Raw genomic sequence first — 7,950 nt, 5'->3', positions numbered from 1 at the left:
ACTTGGGCACAGAGGAATGGACATACGAAGTGGGAGGCAGTGAGCATCCGAAGCAGAGCAAACCTGCCTTACACAAAAGCATTTTTAGTTTATGGGCATGTGAATGTGTGGCCATGAGACAAACTACTGGGTAAAATCATAGAATCATAGGATGGTCTGGGTTAGAAGGGACCTTAAAGATCATCTAGTTCCGCCCCCCCTGCCATGGGCAGGGACACCTTCCACTAGATCAGGTTGCTCAGAGCCTCATCCAGCCTGGTCTTGAACATATCCAGGGACAGCTTCTCTGGGCAACCTGTTCCAGTGCCTCAGCACCCTCAGAGGGAAGAATTTCTTCCTTGGATCTCATTGAAATCTCCCCTCTTTCAGTTTAAAGCCATTGCCCCTTGTCTTATCACTATGTACCCTTGTAAAAAGTCCCTCTCCAGCCTCCTTTAAGTACTGGAAGACTGCTAGAAGGTCTGCCCGGAGCCTTCTCTTCTCCAGGCTGAACAATCCCAACTCTCTCAGCCTGTCTTTACAGGAGAGGTGCTCCAGCCTTCAGATCATCTTCATAGCCCTCCTCTGGACCCGCTCCAACAGCTCCATGTCCTTCTTATGTTGGAGGCCCCAAATCCGAACACAGTACTTGCTATAAAAACTCACTAAATACACCACACCGCATCCCTGCTTGGTGGTGGCTGCCTGTGTGCAGTCTCCCACCCTGCCAGCAGTGTGAGACAAGCTGAGGCTACACAAACACACACACGCTCCCAAAGGAATCACAGGGTTATCACGCTCACAGACCAGCACCACGCCATAGTTACATGCTGCATATTGGTATTCTGGCACACTCCAGGGTGATTACTTTACCCTAAGTCACCACGTGGAGCCTGAGATATGTAAGGCTTGCGAGGACACACTATAGATCGCTCTGTGCAAATTTTTCTCCATGAATATTTCATTTCCCAATGCCTGTATAATTCAGGAATAATGTTGCTGAAGTGAATTCAGTTTTGCTGTGGACCTCTGCACATCATAGCTGCTGGCTGGAATATATGGCAGTAATCAGTAAAAACATTTATCAGCATGCTAGGTAGAGCTTTGCTTTAGATCCGTGATGTCGGATGTGGCACGTAGAGAGAATCTAATTGGTATTTTAAACGCAGATTTTTTGTTACCTGATTTCTTTGTTGCTTGGCTTCATTGCTCGGCCAGCAGTACTTTGGCCGTTGTCAGAAACTCATCACAGCTGAGTAGCTGTGATTCGTAACAGTTGCAGTCCCAGTGATTAATGTTACTACTTAAAAAGCACTTGAGCAAGGTAGTACTGACAGCACGCGGAACTTGAAGGTACTCAGTTAGGTCTCGCCCTTGCAGAGAAGCTCTAGCCTTCGGAATTTTAGGGGCTTTTTTAGCTATTTAAGAATCAGTACTCTGCATTCAGATGATGATTCATTCAGTCTGCAGAGAGCGAAGCATTAGGCCAGACATGTATACACACGCAAAAAGTGTGGGGCTGGTCTCTGCTCTAAGACCAGTAATCTTCCTACTACAAGCATCAGAGCTTGCTTACAGCAAGTGGGGTGTGCATTTTAGTAATGGCCAATTCTTCTTCAATAAAAGGAAGCCTGGAGACTTTTCTACACAACAAAGCATTTGGCAACAATGTTGTTTTGAAGCATTTCCTCCTCTGGTCACTTATTTCTACTCCTGTCAGCTCTTTCAGTCGCACTAACACGTCTTTTGTGGGGCTGCCCTATGAACTAGATCAGGAAACTGATCCAGGTTAAAAATTAGCCAGCATAGGGAAAAAAAATAAAAATGGCACAGCAAGGAACTGGCACCACTGCAAAAGCAGAGTGTGGTGGCACAGGGACGGAACGAGCACACAGCGGTATGGGAAGGAAGTAGGAATGCCTGAAATCCTCATTATCACTGAATGTGTGGGGGTCGTGGGAACGACGGGGTCAGTGTCTCAATTAAGTTTTGCCTTTACGAACGGAGCGTAGTTTTGTCAGCCAGAGCCATGAAAGAAACAGTCACTGCTCCACAAATCTATGACAGCAGAAACCTGTGCTAAGGTGTAAATAAATGCAGCACATGGCAACAGCCTAGAAAAGAGCTTGTTGCCTCCTCCAGCTGTAACTGACAATTCACTAGCAACAGCTGTTACAAAGACCATGGTGCAGCTGTGTGAAGTGATTTTCTCTGAGGGATGGGCTGAGGAAAGCCAGTTCCCTAAGCAGAGGAGGCACAAGCGGTTCTAGGAAAGGAATAGTTTTGCAAAATCTGTCATGGAGTTTGCGTATAAAATAGAGAGGAAAGTGTGATTCTGCTAGAGGAGGAGTCATAGTGTTGATAGGGTCTAACAGTGGCAGCTTTAGAAGAAAGTTTTCTTGATGGGTATACAGGTCTCTGGGTTTTGTGATATTGCTCCTCGATCTTTGAAGGCCTGAGAGGTCTGTTGGAGATATATGGGACAGAAGCAGTTACAGTACAGAAACAACTGTAGTAGCTGGTCACCTGCTAACATAGTCTTCTGTGAAGGTGCAATTTATGTTTTTCGTTTGGAGGAGGGAAGTTGGCTTTCCAACATCAGTAGCTATGTGGCTTTGACTGTATAATGAAGCACATAGTTTTATTGTCCTGTTTAGACACGCCCTAATGAGAAAGGTGTGTATGTATAAGTTGTTTTCAAACAATTATATGTATTGTAATAGTAAATGGTCTTAGTCTACATCAAAGAAAAACTCTTTGTGCTTCCTACCTTGCTAGAGTAAGCACTAGGTAAGAGCAGAGCAAGCCTGAGACCCTGGAAGTCTAATCACGAAATGAAGGCTTCGTGTGCAGCAAGCTCCTCTGAAGGCCTTGCCTGCTTTAGCATGTCAAGCTGAGAATTTGCTGAAACAAAAGGTTTCTCCTGCCCTCCTAAAGGTCACTAGAGACAAACCACGCTGCTCTGCGATGACAGGGGTTGGTTCTCAGTGGGCTGTGAGGAGGGCAGTTGAATTGTGCGTATGTTAGACCCTTCAAGCTGCTGTTCATGTGCTTTGGTAAAGCGTATTGCGGTGCTTCAAATTCTAGATGTGAGAGTAAACCCATCTAGAAAAACAGAGATGCCTTGGAAGAAGGGTGATGGGAACTATTTCATTCCATTTCTGCCTTACTTAAAAGTTTTTGAGTGGGAAATCTAGTGCTGAAGGCAACAGGGATATGTTTACTGGCTTTTGTTTCCACCTACTAGATCATGGTGAGCAGGCTGTTATGAAGGAAAATGTCACTTGATATATATACAATTTTTTATACCTTTTAATTAAAGAATGTTTATACAATACCTGAACGCTGTCTGAAGCTGGTATCACACAAGCTCCATTATGTGACAGCATCTCTTCTGATTCCTGAGGGCTGGTCGTATCCAGAAAAGCTTTGGTATGATGTGTCTGTTGTTAACTTCTGCCTGCGTCCAAAGTTTTGGATTGTGGCTTGGGCCACTTTGGTTTTTTTGAGCTCTGTGGAGACACTTGAGAAAAAAAAACAACACCACCACAACCCAAACAAACAGAAAACATTTTCTCAAATTTTATTTAAGGTTATATTCTTTTTTTGGTACAGTGAATGGAAGCAGCAAGGGTGAGTTAAACATTGAGGTGAACATAAGCTCTCAACTCGCAATATGTGAGCTAACTTCAAGTAGCTTCTTCTCCTGTTAACATCTTGCTTCTGTGTGTGCTCCTGTTTTATCCTTTTAACATGCTTGTGCAATTTATAGTTAAATATGTACCTCCTTGTTTTTCCAGAAGAGTGTAATTTCAGAGATTGAAGCAGAAAGTTTACGTCCTTGACTAATAATAATACTATGTCACTAAAGCCTTCTGAACAGTGTTCAAAGGTTTAGCTTGTTTTTGAGGAAGGAATGTAACATACTGGGTGAAAATTGTATGTTGTCTTCATGCCCTCAGTGGGAGACTTTGCCAGCACCAACTGCAATAGCAGATTGGTAACGTGAAGAATACTTACGAGGACAAACCTGGAAGGCGGGCTGATGGTAAGGTAAGCCTCATTCTGTCATCTACGTCAAGATTTGCGCTCCTGTAACATAGTCAAGACCAATTTTTGTTTTCCTTGTTTAACCGCCCCCTGGGGGGTGGGAAACCAGTCGACAAGATCACACTGAACAAGCTTTTTCTGTTGTTTCCAGAACTAAGAAATTATAAGCCACTGCGTCAGCAACACCTCACACTGGGCACACTGTGCTTTGCTGTACCATCAGAAATCTTTCAAAGACAGACAGGGCACACTGATACTGATGGGGTGTTGCTCACCAGCCTGGGCTGCAGCACCAGGGACACTGTTGCATCTTCCGCAGCCAGGAGGAAATGGCCTGCCTCTTGTAGGCAAGGTCGGTACCTTGAGTTGAGTAGTTAATTAGTAGTTCATTATCTCAACTCAGTCCAGCTGGATAAGAATGATTAGTGCCATAATTCCCCCTTTTTGTTTTACCATTTTTTCTGTTTTCACAAAGGCTTTAAGGTGAGCAGAGACCCGGCCCATTCATCCAACTCCAGCACGCTTCCCTCCCGCGAATACCACGTCAGGGCTTGCGGCTTTACCTTCTTCTCCGAAGGACTCTCGCTCGAGCTCCCGGCTCCGGCTCTGGCTCCTTTGCAGCCAGGGCTCTCGGCTCGGCGAGGGAGTCGGGGCTTCCCAGGGTCTCATCGATGTATCACGTCGGGGTCACCAGTTGTTGCTCACCAGCCTGGGCTGCAGCACCAGGGACACTGTTGCATCTTCTGCAGCCAGGAGGAAATGGCCTGCCTCTTGTGGGCAGGGTTGGTACCTTGAGTTGAGTAGTTAATTAATAGTTCATTATCTCAACTCAGTCCAGCTGGATAAGAATGATTGGTGCCATAATGGGGTACTGATTTCTCCAGGTGTAGGAGATCAGAAGCCCTCATGGTCTGTTCTTGGGAGGCAGAAGAGTAGCTTCAGATTATTGTGGGTTTTTTACCATTTTCAGATGAACCAAAAAACCTCCATCTAAAAAACCCCACAAACAAATAAAAACTGAAGATTACAAATTTAAGCATCAAGATTTTGTGGTTCTTATTTTCAGCTGAACTGCTAGCTGATGGCTTTCAGTGGCAATCACAGGTACTTAGCACCTTTGAGTGTTTAGAATCAGGTGTGTCCCATCCCTCCTCCCATTAGGAAATACTTATACATCAGTTACCTCTTTGCAAAATACCTTCTTGAAAGATATGCTGTGAAGAACAACTCATTAGTACTTGCCAAAAACTTTAGAATGGAAGTGCGATCTACCCAAAAATCATACTGAAGAATTTCTATTCCCTGTCCCCCTGCTTCCTACTCACAAGTTCAAAAATTTCTCTTCTGAAAGACGTGGTTCTCTGATGGACCACAAAGGAGATGAACTAAAAACATCTCCATATCCTAGACCCTTTATACTAACTTAGCAAGCTACTGTTGCAGTACTAAGTCACTTGCTGTGCTGAGGAGAAGCAAGAGCTGCTTCTGGCACTAACAGGACAGAGTCATTCAGGGCACTCGATGTCGACTGTGTGCCTCTGAGTGCAAAGCGCTGGCTGCAAAAGACAATTTGTTTGTCCTTGTCTCAAACGTTTGGTAGAAAAAGAGAGATGACCGTGCCTACAGTGGAGTGGGAACTTTTGTTTTATTTTCTCCTCTAGCACACCAAGGATCAGCTTTTGATCTTGTGCACAAATGTGCTTTTCCCCACACTCCCTCCTCTTTGGCATGACTTTTGCAGTGAAGGAGAAAGTACACCCAAATGTCTTTGCTCTCGGTATAAAGCTCGTCATCACCGAAGAGTTCAAGTTTAGAGAGTACAATGGCTCAATTAAAGTGTCTACTCAACAGTAAAGCTGACATTATTGCTAAACCTGGCGAAACCACCCTGAGTTGTCACAGGTAGAAACCTTAGGGAGAAAGAAGACAGACAGGATAACACACAAACTTACTATGATTCATGCCTGACTGGCAAGCAAAAGAGAATGCTGGCGGATAAATGCAGTTGACTATAAAAGTAATGCTGTTGTGTAGCTTATGCCTTCTGATATGATGATCTGAAGATGATCCCAGGGCTGGAACACCTCTACTATGAAGACAGGCTGAGAGAGTTCGGGCTGTTCAGCCTGGAGAAGAGAAGGCTCTGGGGTGATCTGATTGCAGCCTTCCAGTACCTAAAGGGGGCCTACAGGAAAGCTGGAGAGGGACTTTTTACAAGGGCATGTAGTGCCCTTTAATGGGGGCAAAGGCTTTAAATTGAAAGAGGGCAGATTTAGATTGGATATAAGGAAGAAATTTTTTACGTTGAGGGTGGTGAGGCAGTGGAACAGGTTGCCCAGAGAAGCTGTAGATGCCCCATCCCTGGAAGTGTTCGAGGCCACGTTGGATGAGGCTTTGGGCAACCTGGTGTAGTGGAGGGTTTCCCTGCCCATGGCAGGGGGGTTGGAACTAAATGATCTTTGAGGTCCCTTCCAACCCTAACCATTCCATGATGCTATCCAGATGATCAGTGCTGCTACCGCACTACACATAAACACGTACATTATTACAGTCTTGACAAAACGCTCAAGGAAGTTGAACCCCCTAACACCGATACGGCAGGCAGCTGTGATGTTGGGGAAAAGCAAGGTGGACAGAATTCAGCAAGCGGCTAACTCGCTCTCCCCAGGCAGCAGCTGAACTGCCATGAATTAGATGGACCATTAGTCTGACTCAATGGGGCATTTCTCACGAGGGCTTCATTTTGTTCACAACAATATTCTTCGGAGGTGCTCAGTAGGTTTGCAGTGCTGCACCACAACTTGGTACTGGTGCCTGAGAAACTGTGACAGGGCTGTGCACACACTGGTCTTAACTTCTAGAAGGCAGCCTGCTGAACTGTGGAAAGAATTGTGATACCAGAATGAGCCACTACTGCTACCATGCCCATGTGTTAGATTTTTTAATTATGCAGTAAGTCACTCTGAGAAACAGGGAGGGGGTTCCAGGGAAGGAACCTGTAGCTAGCCAGCGTCTTGTGTTGAAAAGAGGAAGAGTATGAATGGCAATCTGATTCCCTCCTGGTGGCATGCCAGCTGCTTTTGCAGTTTCACTTCACAGAGAAGTACAAACTCTCTGCAAGAGATTACTCCCTTCTTACCAGAGGCAGCAGAAGTCAAGTTTAGCACTGGCACCTCAAACAATCCCCATAGTTCAGTCATCGAACCATGAATCATAGAATGGCATAGGCTGGAAGGGACCTTAGAGATCACCTAATCCAACCTCCCTGTCATGGGCAGGGACGCCTCTCAACTAGACCAGGCTACTCAAGGCTCCGTCCAACCTGGCCTTGAACACCTCCAGGGAGGTGGCAATTATGAATTATGGCTTCTGAGGGGGCAGACCCTCTTCAGTTCTGTGAGCTGTGCTATGCAGGTGGAAAACTCCAGCAAAAAGGTGGAGTTTGATAGCTGAGAATGGTAAAACTTTGTAAACTATGCTGGTTTTTTGGCCAGTGCTCCAGCAGTATGCACAGTGAACAGTGACTTCATCAGCTGGCCCACTGTAAAGCAGTCATGTCCCCATACAAAGTTTGCACTCTGGAAGGTAAGGAGGTGTTCAGTACTGCAGAAATGAAGGATCTAGAGGAATGAGATGGGAAGGTCTTCTCTACCCACTAACAAACTCCCTCCTGTCAAAAGATATCAGATGTGTTCCTTTGTTGCTTGGGCTGCTTAATACCTGGAACTTCAGGCTGAAGATAATATAACAAAAGTAGTCAGTAGCACAGCATCACAGTATTGGTTGAGATGTAACCTGCTATGCCTTGTGTACGCAGAGTCGGAATTCAGCGTTATATTTCACTTATGCTTGAGCAGCACTTACACAGGCAGCTTACTGGTGAAGACTTAAGGGATGAGCAGAGTTCAGAAGCTGTGCCAA

This window comes from Tauraco erythrolophus, chromosome 6 (genome assembly GCF_009769465.1).
Source record: "Tauraco erythrolophus isolate bTauEry1 chromosome 6, bTauEry1.pri, whole genome shotgun sequence".
Classification (NCBI taxonomy): Eukaryota; Metazoa; Chordata; class Aves; order Musophagiformes; family Musophagidae; genus Tauraco; species Tauraco erythrolophus.
The sequence above is the reverse complement of the archived record's forward strand: the minus strand, read 5'-3'. Positions refer to the sequence as shown.